This window comes from Armigeres subalbatus, chromosome 1 (genome assembly GCF_024139115.2).
Source record: "Armigeres subalbatus isolate Guangzhou_Male chromosome 1, GZ_Asu_2, whole genome shotgun sequence".
NCBI classification, from domain to species: Eukaryota; Metazoa; Arthropoda; class Insecta; order Diptera; family Culicidae; genus Armigeres; species Armigeres subalbatus.
The window spans coordinates 74367967-74388450 of NC_085139.1; the positions used below are offsets into that span (position 1 = coordinate 74367967).

Genomic DNA, 20484 nt, shown 5'->3' on the forward strand with positions numbered 1-20484 from the left:
CTTGACGCTTTCCATCTTTTTTTACTGATACATAATCAGGCATAGCTCGACTTACTTCATCATCTTCAAAATATTGAACTACTATTTCTTTTGTCTCATCTGTTAATGCAGTACTAGACCTAGTATTTTTGGTTGAAAGACAGTTATTCTTCAATTGTTTTGCCTCTTTTACTGTATTTCTATTGGTTTTGAACTCATCAATGGCATCCTGAATAGACCACGAACTTGGCAGCATCGACAAAATCAATAATTTTTCTTTCCTTGTCGTGGCTGCATTCGAGAACCTTTCCTTCATATTTATAATTACCTCATCGTAGTCTGTATTTTCCACATCATCAGGTCCTAATTTGAAGAGGTTTCTTCGTACAGCTTCGTTTATTTCACGGTATTTTTTCTCCGGGTAATAAACGTAGTCCATCTTACTCCATTTAATCGGAGTCACTTTTATCCCAGCTATGCCCTCGTTAAAGCGTTCGATGTTGACCTTTTGGATACACTCATCTTCCGATTGGTTTGTTGAAACAGATTTCGCTGATGGTACTGTGGCAAGGCTCTCAGCACTTAATACTTCTGGTAATTCCTCAGTTGTTGTCGATACATCTGGCAATTCCTCAGTTGCTGTCGTTTTCGAACTTCCTGCGCTCTGCTCAACCGATGATATACAGATTGCTCTTTTGTCAACGTTTAGACGGCAGGACGTGCAAATGCGTAAATTTGTATTCAATGTGGACATTGGAGCATAACCAGTCGCTTTCAGTTTATCTATGGTGCTTTCGGTGAGATTTCGTAACTCTTTTGAACACTTTTTTCCATCAAACGGCCTACAACAGTTGAGAAAGCGGCTACTCATGTTGTTCGTAATATTTCAATAAACAAAATCACTTTTAAGTTTTTACTGACTATTTTGGTGTCATTTGCTTGACTGAAGAAAAAAATTACTATAAGATCTTTAACAACCTTAGTAGTAGTAATTTTTTTGCTTTTTCGTGAGCATTGTTATGTACCTATCATGCATTTGTTGTTGTTGAAGATACCCGTTTCCTCCCGATCATAAAGTCTATTAACTCTAAGAGGTATATTTTTTGCAGGTAAACTATAGACGTACACGTGTATATAAATCTTTGATTTTGCAGCTTTTGTCTTAAAAATAACATTTCTGATATGTTTCTATCAACGTTATTATCAACAGGTTTCAACACTATTAAAAGAATTTTTCGCCAGTCACGTGCAATGAAAATTATGACACTATCAATACTTTTGATCACAACAACACAACTTGTTTAAATCACGTCCCTTAACAATAAAATCTGCATCAAACTGCAATTCTCGAAATAACTTACACAGAAAAAATTTTTTTTTTACTAGATGTGAAAATTGTGAAATGTTTGAAATGTCATAACTTTTTTGTTTATTAGTTTACCATCACCAAATTTTTATGGTAGATAGCTAATATAATGGACCGTTTTCCCTAAAAAAATACGTTCGAAAAAAGATAGGGTTTTGAGATATTTGAGTTTTTGTGACAAAAATGATATTTTTAAAGGCAAAAAAAAATTTTTTTTACTGTGCACATTTTCTTAAGAATCACCATTTAGTTGTCTAACTTTGCTGAAAAAATCATAACAATCGAATATTCCGTTTTTGCTGTGCAGCTTTTTAAATATTTTTGAACCATTTTCACATACACCCTTTTGAAAAGTTAGTCGTGACTCAATATGAAGATTTGATATCGAAAAATGATGATTTAGATGAAATTGAAAAACTGTGCAGAGTTTCAAATATTTTCGAAATGGTCGCTCAGGATCGACTGACATGCCCCCGTGGAATGCCTCCAATCATCCTCTTTCGAATGCGAAGCAGGCACGTTTAGGTGCATGTTCTGCTATGTTGCGCAGGGGTCCAACCCGTTCGACGCGCTGCGAGAACAACCAACGATGCGACGTACCTTCCGTTAGACTCGGTCGGAGTGTCGGGCTTAGAGGTGTGCGCCGCCGCGTCAGGCCGCCGCCGCCGCCGACAGTTTTTGGCACGCCGCCGACATTTTTGCATCGGCGCGCCGCCGTTTAAAATTTGTCACGCCGCTGGTTTATAATTTTCACGCCGATTCAAATTTGAAGAAGTCCACAAAATTTTTAGTGGAAATTCCGATGATTCAGTGGAACTTCCGTATAATTTCCTGATAGATCTTTACAACATTACGTTGAAACTGAGAATGTTTCGTGAAGATACCAATGAGTCCCATGAAAATTCCATACAATTTCTTGTTCAAATTTCGAAAAGCTCTCCGTAAAAACTTAGCAAAACTTCGTGTTAAAAATTGCAAAGGATTTCCCGTTGAAATTTAAAAAAAATCTCATTGAAATTGAATTGTTGAATGGCAAACAGTCGTTCGGCAGAAATCCATTTGGCTGAAGGCCGCAAGGTTGAAGGTTGTTTGGCGGAATATGTTGTTCAAACGAAAAGACTTTGGTAGAAGTCTACCCGAGCAAAGCTTGAGAGCAAAACAATAATTTGTTTTAATGTTATGAAATCATCGATTATGTTTACTTAATATGATATCTTTTTGGTTAAAATAACGGTTAAAATAACACACGTATAGCAGAAAAATCTTATTGTGAATCAAGTAAAAAACTATTGCTGCTGTCGATGAGAGCAAATCGAAAACTAATTTTGATATTGGTTTCCGATAACAAACTAAGTACACAATAGCGTAATAGCCGAATATGCTCTTTGTTCGAAATGGACATTCGGAATGGACATTATAGAATTACCAAGAGGAGCCCTTATTGGATTTACCAAGGAAAACTGTTTCGAATTTACATGCGAATCTCTTCAGAGTTTCCACGGGAAGCTGTTCCAAATTTCTACAGGAAAATATTCGGAATATCAACGGAAAGTTCTTATTGAGTTTCTGTTGAGTATTCTTTGAAATTTACACAGAAAATTGTGACTGGTGAAAGGGACGCTTTATCGTTGACCAATCTAGATTATTTAGGACGGCTAGTTTTTTTTATCTTTAATAAGTGTGATTTTTTCACAGGGAGAAGTTCAGCACTAGACGGCTAATTTGGCATAGCCAGCTTTAAAACAACGGAAAAATGCTCGGAATTTTTGAGGATTTTTTTTTATTACTTTCTTTCTATTTTCGATAAGAAATTCTTGGGAAATTCCATTGACCGAAAGCGACAGACGGGCCGAACTGGTAACTTGGTCGAAAAAGGCGTTTGCTAGTTGGTCATCTGCCCTAAATAATCGTTGGCCAAAAATGCCGTTTAGCTGAAATGTTTTTTTTTGACAGAATGGTCCATTTGGCCGAAAATGTAATTCGGTCCAACGGGTCATACGGCCAAATATCAATGACACTGAACTTCGGACTAAACGGATAATATTATCAAAAATGGTCACTCGTTTGGTTAATTAGACTTTTTGTCAATTGACCGACCATTTAACAAAATTCCGTAGCCTCTCTATTTTTGAGTCGATACTAACCCTTAGGCCATGGCTAACCTCTAGTCATGTACCAATTAGCAAAACTAAATGTTTATCGGAAACTTTTATCAGGTCAAAACTGGTTTGACCGAAAATGTAGTTTGTCTGAAAGCAAATAGAAAATTTTGGCCGGACTTGTAAAAAGTTATTTGCCCTAACAGGTCATTTAGCTGAAAATGACGTTCGGCTGAAAAAGTCGTTTGACCGAATATGGATCCTTTGATCAAAAGTGCCATTCGGCAGAAAAAGCCGTTTGGCTCAATTGGCTCAATTGTCGTGTCGTTCGGCTCAATTGATCATTTTCCCAAAAAGACGATCAGCCGAATAGGTCATTTGACAGAAAATTCCATTTGGCCGGAAGGATTGTTTTGCAGAAAAGACATTTTCGGTCCAAATGACCATTCCTACCAAAAAGCAATTTCGGTTTAACGATTTTTTCGGCCAAATTAACATTTCGGCTGAATGTCCATTTTGGCTGTATGTCGCTTACTGTCATACTACATTTTTGGTCAAACCATTTTCGACCTGATAACAGTTTCGGATAAACGTTCAATTCGGCTTAATGGGTTTTGGTAGATAACTTTTGACCTAAAGGCCAGTATGCAGTCTGATTCATTAGAACAAATTTTTAAATTTTGTCCAATGTTTCGTTGCTCTTTGTTAAATATGATGAGTGTTCAAAAACTGCAAATTACCCGTTCAGTGGGTCTGTTCAAATATTACGTCACGCAAAAAACGTTGTTTTTGAGAACCCCCCACCCCCTCGTAACAATCTGTAACAATTTCCAGAACACGTACACGTAACAAACAGTTTTTTGAGAAAAAAAATTGGTGGGATTTAAAACACGTTACAATAAATTATTATGCATTAGTATATTTTATGCTATTTTAAAGAAAATAAACAATTTTCAACATTTTTAATTTTTTTCCTCTATGCAATAAGGGTCTGTTCAAATATATATAACCGCCTATAACCTGTAGGCCCAAACGATATTTTTGTGCCGAATGACCCATTCTGTCAAACGACCATTCCGGCCAAACGACATATTCGGCCAAACGACCTGTTAGGGCAAACAACTTTTTCAGCCAATTCTCCAGTTCGGCGCACGGCTGTGAGAATTTTTGCCGAGCTGCAGAAATAAAAACTAAGTGTGTATGTCGCTTTCGGCCCATGGAATTTCCCAAGAATTTCTTTTGGACAATAAAGCCTGTCCACGTTAAATTTCGGACACTGAGACAATGTCCAATTGATTTTTGGCCATTTTATCTCTTTGGACAAGAATAAAAACCGCTGAAAGAATAACATAAAGCGGAGAGATTCAACTGTCATGTAAATTGATCTCCTCAGTGGTTTGTATTTTTTTTAAATCGCAATGGATGATGGGTGTCCGAAATTTAACGTGGACAGGCTTTACACTAGTCGTTCAATAACCGCAACATGTTTTCGGTCCAGTTGGCGAATGCCGTTCGATAACTGCGACGCATTCTAGACGTCAAACAATTGTCAGACGACGTCAGATGCAATAGAAGTGCACCTGATTGTGCAGCGCAATGCAGTTCATCGACTTTGACATCGTTTTGAAGTTCAGCTGTCCGATAACTGTAAAACTGATGTAACTATCGAATTGCAGTTAAAAGCCTTGTAGTTAAATGACTTTCAGTTATCGAACGTCTACTGTACAAAGAATTTTCGGTAGAAATCCAATAATTTGGAACAATTTTCCGTTGAAATCCAAAGATTTTTTGAAATCTACATTTTGAACAATCCTCCGTGGAAATTCTAAAGTTTCCGTTAAACTTATGGAGAACTTCTCGTAAAAATTCCAGAGAATTTTCCTTAAAAACTCCTTAGAGCCTCCCGCAGAAATTCTTAAGAATTTACTGTTTAAGTGTTTAATCATTGGCCATGCCAAACTAGCCGTCCAAATTATTCTAGACTGAGAAAGTCATTCTACCTTACATTATGAAGATTTTTGTGCAAATTTCGAAGAATACTCAACAGAATCTTTCCGTGAATTTCCGAAGATTTTCCTGTAAAAGTTAAGAACCATTTTTCGTCAAAATTCTGAAGTTTCCCATATTATGGGGAAATTCGAAACAATTTTATATGGAAATTTCAAATATTTCTCGAAACTTCAAAGTAGTTGGAAAATCCGAAAATAATTTCCAAATTTTGGAAAAACTTATAGAATTTTCTGGAGAAGTTCATTAGATTTTTCATGCGAAATTCAAAAGATTCTTCTGAATGTCTTGAAAATATCCCAAAAAAATGCAAAAAAAATTAAGAAACGTGATAAAAAAAATCGCCACGCGCCACGATTCACGCCGCCGCCGACTAAAATGACTTTCGGTTTTCTCCTGATGATTATGCATCATAAACAATTCAACATCAAAAACAATATTAATTTAATGTTTGAGTTTTCAAAAGAGACATAAAAAATTATTATTATAAAATATTATAAAATTTATTTATTTAATAATGTTTTTTTTTTTCAAATAATCAAAATCAATCAACATAGAGAAAAAGGCATAGTTTTCACTAAATTCGAAAAACTAAATAACTCGAAAACATGTCAGCTTCTAAATGTGGACTCAATCTGGGGTCGCATCAAATGATGATACTAATAATGGTTAATTACATTTCTTTCATAACAACAAAATATGTGAGAGTTTTTAAATGCTAGAGGCGATGGGTCCTGTGAACCCGAATGGTGGAAAGACCCGATTTGAAAGATCATTCTAAAGCAATATCTAGTTGAATCATTTGTTTGAGAAACTGCATAATTGCTCTTGAAAGTGCGTGAACATATGCAGTTTCTCAAACAAACAATAAAAAATCATATACCTATTCCTGAACAAATTTTTTTTCCAGAATTCGTATTTTTTCATTCAAAATCTCATTCTGGCCAACTTAGGAGAGTTTTAAATTTTAAATGCATCTTAATTAAAAACACTTTTGGAACAAAAGAGATTAATAAGCCGTTTATTGTTATGTAAATCCTTTCTATTTAAATTGTTTTTTTTCTAATGTTTGGTTACGTTGTACAAGAAAAGGTTGTAAAATTAGATTTTCATTCGAAACCACTCAGCTTGATGCATTTTTTTTTAGAAGGCTGGTAGAACAGCTATACCAAAAGTTCACGAGACTCCCTTGCTCTAGTCGACTAAAAATTAATTTTCGACTAAATGTCATTCGACGAAATGTCACCTACTCAGGGGTGATGCAGAGCGTGACAATATGGTCCACATATGATCTTCCGGGGCCGAATCCTGCCTGATCCCGTAGGAGAATGGTGCCTATCTTCTCTGGATAACTTTGTACAGAACTCTGAGTATAATGCTTGCTTAGTAACACAACGATACACCAGTTGTCGCAAACAACCAGATCCTCTTTCCTTGGGACCTTGCGTTCAGTCGGCCGGAAAAATCGCGTTGTCTTTCATATTGCATCTCATGGGATCAGCTTTAAACATCTCTGCTGATATACTGATATGCGATCGACCCCCGGACCCTTGTTGGATCGCATGCTTCCGATGGCTGCTTCTCTTGCAGTGATGTGGCTTCGGGTTCGGTATTGAGGCGGCTGACTAATGCGTCGCATCCTGGGCGGCTCATGCCGATATTTTGATGGTGAATATGTGACGAAAGGTCGAAAGGGATACAAAGTCAAAATAGACTTAAAGTAGAAGAATAGGAAGGAAAAAATAAGTAAATCGAAATAAGGACGAAAGAAGAAGGGATATGTAGCAGGAAGAAGGGATAAGGAAGCAGGAAGAAGGAATAGGGAATAATGAAGAAGAAAGAACTAATCCGGAAGAAAGATGGAAAAAAGGAGAAGGAAAAAGAAAGAAGGAAGAGGAAAAAAGAAAAAAGGAATGGGAAGAAAAAAGAGCTAAGAAGATGGACAGGAAGGCAGAAAAAGAAGAGAGAGGATGAAAAAAGGAGAATGAAGGAGGAAGGAAGAAGAGAGAAATCAGAAGAGATTCCTTTTCGTTTTCCTGCCCTTTTCGACATTAGGTCCCTTTTAACATTTTGTGTCTTTCGACGTTTTGACTTTTCGACCATTTGTCCCTTCGACATTTTGTTTTTCTTCCTTTTGTGCTCGAAACGCCAGCTGATCAGTCGGATCGATGACCTGTTTCGGCCAGGGAGTCCACTGACGCTCGCTTGTCCCATCGGCAGCACCGTTCAACTTCCTTTTATTATGTTGAGTACCGTTGACAGGACTCATATTTGGCTGCTCTTATTATTACCCAGGTTGTTCTCGCTTGTTTTAATGACCGCCCACTGCTCTTCTACACTTGCACCATCTGGGAAAACCGCTGCCCGAGTTCCGCGTTGTTCAACAAACGATTCTTTCACAGCTGGCTCCTCTATTCGACGTGTATTGGAACGCCGTCCGAGTCTCTCATCCTGCCGCTGAATGCGAGCAATTCGTAAGCGTATCTCGTGAATTAGAAGTTGAAGGTGTCAGACGCGATGTCAACGCTCCGTTTCCGGACATCAATTTCGGCTAATACAGATGTGATCGATTTGATTTTCAGTTTGTCTATTATGCAACGTACACACCAGTCAAGCAGTTTGACGAACATTGACTCCACCCCCAAGAAAACGCTTCGGTTGCTGCTTTGTTGGAACGTGTGTGAAGTTGTACGAACAACCATTTGACAGTTGGCGGCTCGGTTGGAAAAAATTAAAACGGTTTGATTTTGGTTTTAGTTGTCGGGGGTGGAGTCAAGGTTCGCCGTACATGTTTGAGCATTTGTAGTGAAGTTACACAAACCCCCATATATTTCTTGATGGTTGGTGCTCAAGTTGGCGCTTCGGTCGTTCGTGTGTGATATTGTTGGTCGAATAAATTGATTGTTCGTGCCGCTGTTGGTAAAACTTGATGGATGTTGGAATAAACGAGAGGTGGAGTCAATGTTGGTCAAACTGCTTGACCGTGTGTACGTTCCATTAGGGAGAGATCCACGTGATTTTGTGCAATGGTCGACGAGGGAAGAGTGATCTTCCAATCACCATGTTTTTTTTTCTTGTTCGGGTGTGCCACTGCGACCAATTATTAGATCTTTTGTAGCGTTACTCGTATCCTTAGTGTTTAAGTGCATGTCGAATTACTCCAGTGCTATTGAGAAGCAATGCAGTATCGGTTTCGATACAGTTGTTGTTTTGTTTCCTCAAGACCACCATGACAAGGTCCCGCTATTTAGACCCTTCATGAAGAGCAATCCCATTGAAGGCGCGCTCCTTGTCAATAGGACATCAATGCTTTCTTGAGAAAACAGAACAGTAATACTGTTTTTGGCCATGCATCGGAGCCCTAGCCACATCCTTGTCTTGCTTCTAGAATATCACCAGTAGAACTCTTAAACCCGGGATTTAGCTCTGTCTACAAGACCATTTCATGCAAGAGAATTTGTTTAGTAATAAGAACTTCCGTGTGTTCCTCTGACTATCATTGTTCACCAGTTCAAGAAGAGTCACTACGTATTTAAACCCCTAACTCGATTTTTCCAGCAGTCAGTTCAGCCTAGGACCGGGTACCGAGGTTTTTTAACTAATTGCTTGAAAAGTTTGAGTCACAAATATTGCCCTCCGCTCGCTTTCAAATCGACTTCTATAAAAACATTCTTCATGCCTGCCGTATCCTAACGGAACTATCAATTCTATACTTTCGCCTCTAATGCTATCATGAACATGTACGCCCAAGTTTGGAAGATGATATTAGCATTTCCATATCATTGTAAATCGTTTAACTTCACGTAGAAGTAACACACACGAAATCATTAATTTAGTGTACTACCCTTGGTGGGGCATCCATCAATTAAGCTGTTATTGGTCGACGGTACAGCAGCAGTGCCTTTCTCTGCTTTGTTCTCTCCGAGGCAGCCAAGTTGGTTGCGACGAGACGGACGCAATGAGAAAACAGAACTGTGCAATAAAAATCCTATTCGACTAAATGCTGATGTCATATTAGAAATTTGGGGACAGTACTCGTCGATAGCAAATCCTTCCGCACGCGATGGCATATGAGCAAGTCAAACCACCTTCCTTTTGCCAGTGGAGATATATCAGCTTCCACACTGATATTCTTCCCTCCCCCTTCATACGGGAGCTTGGCAGAAGGAAGGTCGTGCGATATGTGCCATCACAAATATTGCCCTCCGCTCGCTTTCAAATCGACTTCTATAAAAACATTCTTCATGCCTGCCGTATCCTAACGGAACTATCAATTCTATACTTTCGCCTCTAATGCTATCATGAACATGTACGCCCAAGTTTGGAAGATGATATTAGCATTTCCATATCATTGTAAAACATTAATTATGTTTTATTTCTGAGACTGCTGTTGGTAGCGGGGACTAAATACGATGAATCCTTAATTACCACAACTTATTACCCGAGCTAGAAAAATGGATTAAGCTAGGGCTCTGTTTGGTACATCTTACACCGCAACACACTACGTCAAAGTGATCTACCGTGTTACGGGAAAATCACCATGTTGTTATTGTCACAGAATTCTGCAAACAGCTCACCGTTTTCGATAGTTTCTCCAAGACCAAGACGTCCCTTGGAACGCTCATCTTCTCTATCTTCTATATAATAAAAATGAAATGGTCTGTGTTCGTATCCGCATAACTCGAAAACGGCTGGATGGATTTTCTTCATTCCTTCAGCAGATATGTTCGCCATAGTTTCCGACGGGTTTATATAATATTTTCTAATGCTAAAATCACGTGTAAAGTTGAGTAAATCGTGAAAAATTAAAACTAAGATTCATATGGAAATTTTGCATGGGCATTTTACAGTGGGCTTTTTCGCCTACTATGCAGGACAATGTCTGCCGGGTCAACTAGTAGTCTATATTGTCGAAGCCGATCGTTGCATTAAAGTCTCCCATGTAGATCCTGATGTTACCCTTCGAAACATTATCCACGACGGCATTCAGCTTACTGTGAAAATTCTCAATGTCCTCTGTCTCGCCAGCATCGGTCGACGCATAACATTGGATTATCGTGAGGTTCCTAACCCGTGTTCTGAATCTGGTAAAAATTATTCTCTGATTAATTGGTTCCCACCATCGATACCGGGGAGTGTTGTTCCCTCGGATACTGAAATGTAGCATTACCTGTTCTGACGGTAATTTGTGTTCTCCAAAGTTTGACCAACGGACTTCATTCTTTCCCAGGATTCCGAGCTGCATGCGAGTTGTGCCAGCTTACCTTGCTGGGCTAACAATAAAACATTCCATGCTAAAAGTCATAGTTCTTTGTTGGTTTATCGTGCGGTTTGTTAAGTTTCAGCAGGAGGTTGGCCTACGGTCCCTATCCACCGAGATGAGACTGCTATCTTAGAAATTTCTGGAAGTAGCATTTCCTACTCAGCCGCTGGATGCCAGACCAGACGCTTTTGGAGCCTCATCTTCTTGATGAATAGACGCTCGATCAGGCCGCCCAGATTTTTTAGAGTCCTACCAATACAAGGACTGAGCTATTGCACACCACGACTACCAACTAAGTACCCAACCCTTAACTGGCAGTCGATTGTCGTCGTCAGTATTGGAACTTGTGAGGACCAGAGCTTTGTGAGGTGCCCCTCCCGCATGTCAACTCGCTATTTTATAGCCTGGTGAAGCCCTTGGCAACGTTACAGATGAATGTCAATGTCCTAGGGAAGTTTCTCGATCGTGCATGTCTGCATATTGTATCTGCTGGGTTGCAAGTAATATGGGATTCTAATAGATGGGTCGCATATCCAAAAATGGTTTATCTAGACTATTTTCCCCCATACTTAATGCTTTCGAAAAAAAATGGGATTTCCTCTGGGTTTTTTACGTGGTTTTCCGAAAAGGTCGTTTGTAGAAGTAATTTTTAAAACAGGTTTTAGATTTTATGCAATCGTATCACCCGCGTTAAGAGCGACATCAGTGTACTGCAAATAATAAAAAAAGAACGTTTGGAATCCCAAATTACGGTTACAGGTAGGGGAATTGTGGGTAAAAACGACACAATTTTGACACACTTTGAATAAACTTTCGATTAGGTACTTATATTTCTAGTCATTTTGAACTAGTGGAAACGCGTAATATTATTTTTTGCTCTTAAGAGCACTTTACAGGGTGGCCACCGAACCGGGAAAAACGGGAAAAGCGGGAAAAAGACGGGAAATTGAAGTCACCGGGAAAAAAAGCGGGAAAAACCGGGAATTCAGGACATGTACCGGGAAAAAATAAATTTTCGTCAAGTTACATTCAAAACTCTTTTGAATTATTATTTAATGTTTATTACTCAGTCACATTCTAACTGAATTATTTGATTTCAGTATATGGTATGTGTGAGGTACAAAAAATAAGTAGACCTTTTCCCTAATCCAGTTTGTATTGCCACTAGCTCATTTTGATATCAATTTCGAATGACATATATACATAAAAATGAATTTCTGTCTGTCTGAACCTTATGGACTCGGAAACTACTGAACCGAACGGCGTGAAAATTGTATTTGCAGAGATTTTTGGGTCCGGGGAAGGTTCTTAAGATGGTTCGAGACCCCTCCCTGCTTAGGAAAAGGGCCCCCATTCAAATGAAGCAAAAATTTCTGCATAACTCGAGAACTAATCAGAGAATAAATCAAATTTAGGCGAAACGAAGTTCGTCGGCTCTGCAAGTATATCATAAATATTCAGTTCAATCAAAGTTAATTGCCTATTTTCCGGGTATTAGGCCACCCGACTTTTTTAACCTTTTAACCAACTAAGCTACGAAGGACCTCTGGCCTGTTTGGCCATTATAGACATGGGAAGGTTCTCATGATGGGTTCGAGACACCTACCCGCTCTAAGAGGGGGGCTCCCGTATAAATAAAACGCAAACGTCTGCTTAACTCGAGAATTATTCGAGCAAATGGAACTAAAATTGGCATGTCGAAGTTTTTGAAGACAAGAAATGTTTCTACGATGGTTCAAGTCCCCTCCCGCCCCTAGTAACACAACTCGCGTGGATTTGGTTGCAGCAACTTAAATGTGACCAAATTTGGTCGCATTTGAGTTACCGTAACTGCTCTACAACATGTGTGTTACTCGGGGCTCTAGAAGGGGGCTCCCATACTATTGAAACACACATTTCTGCATAACATTTTAATAAAAAATTCAAGATGTTATTTTAATGGATAGAACTAGAAATAAGAACGCCAAATTTTAGAAATTTTAAATTTAATATTGATTAAATTACGAATGCCTGTATTTTTGAAAACAAAATAATGATTTTGATTGGAAATAAAGATTTGGGTCGTCAGATTAAGCTGCGTTCAAATTAGTTGTTTTATAATTTTGTGCTTTTTAAAAAAGTAATACCAATAACTATGATGATTACCAATAACTATGACTGCTTTGGGTGATAACACTAAGAAATAAGAATAAAACTAAACTGGCATACAATGTCCATCGGTTCTGTCAGAAACTTACGAAAGTTTTGCAACCAATAAAAGAAAAGAAACTTTGTAATAAGGTGCTAATGTGGTATTGTGGTGATTAAATGCCGGTTGACACTACCATTACATGACAACGAAGCGCACAATTTAAGTGTGTCTGTTGATTAAAGCATTTCGCATTACTCGTTGTTGGTAATTATATGTATTTATTTCAAAAGTTCGTTACAAATTATCAGTCGATTCGATATAAAACTGGCCTCCGGTTTGAACATAAAATAAAATACCGTGCACGCACCCAACTTTGCGCAGCTCCTAACTTTGCGCATTCTGCAGTTATTTTTGTAATAAAATGCGTTTAAATTGAATTTCGCAATATAATTATAACTCGTCAGCACAAAATACATGTTATCATAATAGTGCATGCATTTTTTCGCTGTTAAATGACACATTTTTCATTTTAATAGTCGAAACTTGTTCTGAAAACAGTGAAAATGACCAAAATGGCGTGTTCTTAGCACAAATGACAAGTGACGGTTTACCCGAAAAACTTTATTTTTTGCAAATTTTTACATTCGCTGACAACCGATTACACATGGACCCAATAATTATAATATTGTTAAAGCCATCTCATAAGAATTTGGTTAGTTATTTACATTTTTCGTTAAAATATATGATGCGCAATGTTAGGAACAATTTTTCAATACAGTGTACCTAATTTTGCGCACAACTCGTATTTCTTCGATTTTTTCAACATTTATGATATACCTCGACGGAATAGAGTTTACGCAAAAAAGAACTTTTGTTAGCTGTGGCCAATGTACATAAATGGGGCTGTACATACACCAACAGACGTGAAAACATACTAAGTATGTCGAATCATAAGAAAATAATGCTGGGCATCCTCATATTCTCTAATATGCTCAAATATGCCTACAAATGGAATGAACATGAATTGTAATAGAAGTATTAGCTGAAAAAATAAAATTTGGATAAAAAATTGTATGATAGACGCTTGCTTCGTGTTAGAAATTTTCCATGTTATGTGCGCAAAGTTAGGCATATCATAAGGGGTCTGCTTTGAAGTTCAATTTACTATTTATTTTAAATTTTTGTACCAAATTTAGTTCTCAAACAATAATATGATAATAATACTACAGCATGGAAACTATTTCAGGCAGATAGCTACTTTCTGTAAGTTGTACAAGTTGATTCAATTTTGCATTTCCTTAACTGCGCAAAGTATGGTGCGTGCACGGTACCCAATCAAAGCTTTAAAACTCTTTCCCTGATTTTTTTTAAGTTAAATAAAAACCGGGAAAAATTGACAAAAAATATCGGGAAAAGCGGGAAAAAACCGGGAATTTGAAAATCGAATTTCAGTGGCCACCCTGACTTTATATGTGCATTGAGTGTTTTATTTAAGAACTTCTGCAGTTGTTCAAATCGTAGTTCAGTGTAGCCGAATCCTTAATCCAGATTATCAGCTTGACTTTTATTGGCTATTATTATTAAAATTGGCTCCAGTAATATAATTCTCTAGACAGGAAACATGAACCTAATTTAGACGACGACGCGAAAGCCAATATTATTCTAGTTCGACTCATAAATCAATATCCAAAGTCAGGATGAAAAACATGATACGGATCTCATTAAAACTTTTCGCGATGATAGAACTCTCTCGACGCGCTCCAGTATCTACTTTGCTGTTCATCCTTTACTGTATCGATTGCTGAAATCCGAATGAAATTGCAATTGCAAGACAACAGGGAGCGTAGGTATATCGTTGCAGAAAAGTATGAGCCAGGTTTAATGTGCAATGTTTTGGTAGTTTAGGTCAATATCTTGCGATCGGCTAACCTCTTCTCGAAAGTCCATAGGATGCAATAACACGCGTGTATACACTAGAGCAAATCGGAAAGTTTTTTTTTGTGAAATCAAGGGTAACCCATTAGGAAAAGTACGTAAACAACGCGATTGAGTTTAATATACCGTTCCTGTTATTAAATAAAAAACGTTCTCGTAATCTCATCTGTTCAACCTACGTAAATATCTCATCAAACATGTTCTTCCTGTTGAATATTTCCAACCGACTATAAGCCCGTCTGGTTCATCTCAATCGTTCCCGCTTACAGAACCACGAGAAAGTGGGTTGCGTGCATGTGACCCTTCTTCTTAAAAAAACTCGAAACAAGCAAGTGAATGATTAAACCCCCTCCGGACAGGAAGCGCACGAGCGCTTCCAGCCTGTGGTGCAGTGAAAATCTGGATTACATCATTCTGACACAACATCGAACTTGTGTTCAAAAGTCAGATAAATTAAAAGTGTGAGCGGAGAAGGAAACATCGGTGCACTTCTCAAGCTTATATCATTATTGTTTTGCCCATACACATCCATTTCAGGTAAGGCGCTTCGCAGTCATTTGGGCGTAACACGATCACTGACGAATATTAAGCGCCTCACACAGCTACAGGTATTTCGACCTGCGGTTCCAAAGAAATGACGCCATTGATATTGAATATTTATTAGCTCGGCATCTAGCGTTCGAAACTGGATTGTTCATCATTTCGCGGAACACAAGTCACTACTTGATTCACACTCACTTGAGCCAGTCACAGGCAACGTCAACCAGTCTGCATCGCGTTGATTATATTGAAGATACGCATCGCTGCGCAAACTCATTTACGCGAGCCGGGCATCAGCGTAACGGTATTCCGGCCACTATGGCGCTGCACAGTGATTTCGCGATGGCAGAAACCCAAAAAAAATTTTTTTCTGATATCGCTATTATTTCATATTTCCCAACTTCTATAATACTTCGAGAATCACCAGAAAAAATTTCAAAAATATTGGATGAAAAATGAGATTACCAGGATTTTTCTAAGTTGAGCTGTTTTGATGTGTTTTTTCTTGTCCCATAGAAAATGTATGGTAATTAATAATAAAATTCAATTTGACTTTTAACTAGGAAGGAAAGGGCTAAAATGATCGTTCTCTATATCATTTTGTAGCATTTTTTGCCTAGTTTTAGGATATCATAATGACGACTTGCGCAAATCTGCGCCAGGTCATTTTGATGTTTAGCCGTTTCTCTTCTATAACTAAGTTTTACTGAAAGATCCTCATTTTACACCAGAACCCATTTTCCGATAGAAGTGTTGTGTTATACAAACTTAAATACAATTCGACTCAGCTCGAGTAGTTGAATTGGTGATTTTGGTACATACCCGTGTTTGTAAATGTATATTTGTGTATGTGTGGGTGCACTTAAAGGTATGTAGTGAAAATATGCTGTTTTCGAGCAGTTAATGTTAAACCGATCTCGATACAATAACTTTTATTAGAATGTGAACAACAAGTAAGGCTCGGCCACCAATACTTCAATAAGGTGAATGTAAACAGGTTATACGTGATGTGTATTAGCCTGAACAAGTTTTTCATAGGAATATACAAATACGCATTTATTCTATATAGCGTGTTAAAAATAGTAGTTTGTGCAACTAGTTGCAACAAGTTGATTTTTTCAGCACGAGTTGTTCGTTTATCCAACTAGGCTTGCCGAGTTGGATAAATACTACGAGTGCTGAAAAAGTCGAGTTTTGTAACGGGTTGCATATGCAATTTTTTTCAATAACGAAAAATGGGCTTTAATATGATAAATATGTACCAAATTTATACAGTCTAATTTACTTTAAAAGATCATTCTTGCCAATAAATAATGGTGCTGCAGATTACAATCGGATTCTATGTGATCGTACCACATTGCATAGCTCGACAAGCCTTGAAGCGATAGATGATCTTGCCATTTAAAAATTCTGATGTTATGTTCATGAAACTATGTCGTTGGTATGGAAAAGTAGGCCGTTTTATCACTCAAAGACGAACTGTAAACCAGGTATTACGATCAGGATTTGCAAAAACTATATTTTAGGTCGCTCTCGAATATAATTGATATGTGATTCGTGTGGAAAGCAATTTGATGTTGAAAATTTTTATTGATTTTCTCATGATATGGCAATTTTGTATGTATGTGGATACTATCCGCGCAAACCTCGAATATAACTGCCTGAACCATAAATCAATATTTTCTTTAACTCCCTAATGAAAAAGACATCATTTGAAAGATACAATAAAAATTTTCATGATGATAAAATAAGGTCTGATATCCTATAAATCAGCTCAAAAATAATTAAGCATTCTTTTTCAAAATGTTCTTAAAAAATCTTTACCTTTTACATTGTTCTTGAGCTGATAGCAAATATAGATGAATAAATAAAATTTATTTCTCGAATTCCTGATTAATCGAGACTAATATGTATTTTAATAAGTGAGATCTTTTTAAGATTTGCACGAACAAAAGCAAAACACTTGTCTGTATGAAACTCAAACTTACAACCAGTCTGGAATTTGGCTGTAATTAAAACAAGCAATATTATATATTCATGTACTCGTGAAGAGCGAAAATCTGAAAATAGACGGATCCAAATAAAAACGTATACTTAATTTGAGATCTCTTTTACCATGTTCTTTTGTGAACACAGTTCGTACATTGATTGAGATCAATTGGAAAAATGTGTGAGTATTACTGAGCATATAAACATTGAATAAGTACTACTGCTGATCATCAGTTACTCCATTCGATGAACTCACAATTCATTTGTGACGTCAAACTACCGAACTTGATGATGTCATTAGACAATACTGCTAGTTATATCAGTCGATTTTTCTATTCAATTTCTCCGTGTTGCAAGCCCTGCCTTTCTCTTGTGCATTTTAAATTATTTGGGCAGAATTTCTATGTATATCGATTGCTGAGTAATCATGGCTGCTTCAAGCAAAGGTTAGTGAATCTTATTTTATGATTCTTCCTCTCTTCAAATAATATTTTTGGTAGAAATTGTTTTAAAAAGAAAACAAATATTGGATGCAATGGATGAAGCTACAGATTCAATGCTCAAACGAAAAAGAATAGAAGAGTTATTTCTGAGCTGTTCTGATTCGAATGCAGAAGAAATTAAAACTCAAGTGAACGAATTTTTCAAAGAGTATTGTAGACGCTGGCGAAAATCTAATAGAAAAAAGGAACGATTCTTAACTCAAAACGCCGAATGGCTAGAGGAAGGAGTAGTTGTAGGTAAAAAAAATCAACCGAAGCGTATGCCAAAAAAAGGTGGGAGACCTTCGAAAGCATTTCAGGAGCTATCCGAGAGAGCTAAAAGAAACAGAACTCAGCAAATAAGAGAGGAGTACACTGCCGATGAACTACTATATGCAGCTCTAATGAATTTCAGAAAAGAAGGACGTAATTTTGAAGCCCATGCTTTGACGGAATGTATTAAGGTAAGTGAAATGAAATAAAATTACTAAGAAGAACATTTTTAGTACCGTACATATAAGTCATAAATTGCACCTAATTCTATTACTATCCGCCTAATATTGAATCAATATAATAAAATATAATTATTAATGGTTTATATAAAACATAATTGAACATGTTTTTCGATGATGTATTTGAATGATTCATGCTAATAAAACTTAACTTAACTTAACCTAAAATAATATAAAAAACTTAGTAGAGGTTTCGTACTGAACTTTCTCGTACTGAATAAACTGTAATAATGAGATTGGTCTATCGAATTTACATTGTGTAAGGTACAGTGGGGAAAGGTGAAAGGGAATAATAAATAGTTCATGTTTAAATGAGTGTAAGACCAATCTAAACGAAACCAATTATTGTGGGCTATCAAAAACAGGCATTAGGGTGGTTCAAAAAAATCGATTTTGCTCTTGTGGTAAGTCGGTTTTTATCCACATCAGCCAAAATTTTCGGAGCACATCCAGAAACACAATCGAATGAGTGTTGTGGAGCAAAATCGAATTTTTGAACCACCCTAATGTGCATTATTTCAATCAATTCCAATTCCTTGAAATTTTTAAAAGTGGTTTTGACTTTTAAGAGTAGTTTTCCACTTACCCTGGTGGAATGGGGTAAGTTGAAAACCCATATTACCTTGACCTTCAATTGTGATGAGTACACGAATTGAAATAAAAAAACACCACCAAGTTTTTAGCTTATATTTTTTGTTATTACGAACAGATGACGGTTATTTCAGTTCAGAGTGTAAGCACAACTATTTCACAACTTTCCATTGCATTTCGTTGATATTAATGTTGACCATTTACAATAACGCTAAAAATATTGAATAAGCATAAAAATCTTGAATTAATTGAATTATCTTTATTTACGAGATTTTCGGCCCCCAAAAACATCTTAAAATACATGATAAAGTATTTTGTGGTGACAGTATGGGTCATTCTCTAGAATTACTTCAAAAAATTGTTGTTTCGATAAAATATTTTTTTAAGAGTGTTCGGCTCGAAATACTTCTAGCATTCACGAAAAAGAAATTTTATCATATTTATGTTGTCGAATCGTTTACCTTTTTATACAACCAACGAGCAAGTATAAACCAAAGGTTTTCTAAGGAATAAGGGCCCGGAGAACAGGCGAATCTCTCAAAACTCTCTAGATTTTTCTCTAAAAACCTAAAACAAGTCAACTTAGAGTTGTGAGTCGTTGCAATATCAAGCTGGAAAGTTAGTCCGTGTTAATTATTACCAACTGACTCAAATTCGAAATATCGTACAAAATTATTATATTGTATATTTTTTGCAAAGTGATGTTATTATTGCGCAATTTTTTAATACATTTTTCAGCTTAACCCTTAAATGCGCGATTTCGTTTTAAAACAACACACCGAAAACACGTTCAATGTGAATGAATTTAATGGTTATTTGAGTTAAAATATTTTCGACAATTTCTAAAAAATCCCTTTGCGCCCTTAAGGGTTAAATGCAAATGGTCCACATTAATATCAATGTAATGCACTGAAAAGTTGTGAAACATGTTAAATTGAAATTACGAATATCTGTTTATATCTTCTATTTTTATTTGATTTTATATGATAAATAATTTAATTCAGAACTGTTTCTCTGAGAAAATTAAACATTCTATTAAATTAACGGGATGGCTATCCAAGGAATGCCCAGAAGGTCATTTGGCGAATACCGTTTGACCGAATAGTTGAAATTAGTTTCTTTATTAAGTGAAGTGAGAAGTGAATAGTAAACATGAGAACTTAGAAGTCATGAATGGGACACATCAGGTACAGAGTTAAGAAAAATGAGTGATGAGCAGTGAGAAATGAGTTGTTTGAAGTAAGTAGTGAAGAAAGAGATATGGAAAGTGAGACGCAAGTGGCGAGACGTGCGTTGAGATATTTTAGAAGTGAGAAATAAGAGAGTGTAGTGAGGAAAACAGCAGAAGTGGTAAGAAGTGAGATGATAATTGGGAAGTGAGTAGCGAAATGTCTGAAGGAAGAAGAAGGATAAAAGAAGAAAGAAGAAAGAAGGGAAAATGAAGAAGGAAGAAGATAGAAGAAAGAGGAGGAAGGAAGTAAGAGAATGACGGAAGAAAGAAGAAAAAATAATAAGAAAGAAGCAAAAATAATAAAAAAGAAGGAAACAAATAAGAAAGAAGATGAAAGAAGGAAAAGAAAGGTGGAGGAA

General features: G+C 36.8%; 2 protein-coding genes across 3 annotated transcripts in view; one reads left to right on the forward strand and one right to left on the reverse strand.

Moving 5' to 3' along the window:
• LOC134227241 (RNA helicase aquarius) overlaps positions 1–20484 on the forward strand; it is a 355300-nt gene that overhangs the window by 111880 nt on the left and 222936 nt on the right. The window lies entirely within an intron of this gene.
• The window catches only part of LOC134227214 (probable G-protein coupled receptor Mth-like 5), a 127727-nt gene that overhangs the window by 91925 nt on the left and 15318 nt on the right, over positions 1–20484 (reverse strand). The window contains exon 1 of one of the 2 annotated variants that reach the window (XM_062708572.1): positions 15519–15647. The exons of the other annotated variant lie outside the window; for it this stretch is intronic. The gene's annotated coding sequence lies outside the window, so the exon portion shown is untranslated. Of the gene's footprint in view, positions 1–15518; positions 15648–20484 lie in introns of those variants that run through there. 2 annotated transcript variants of the gene reach the window in all.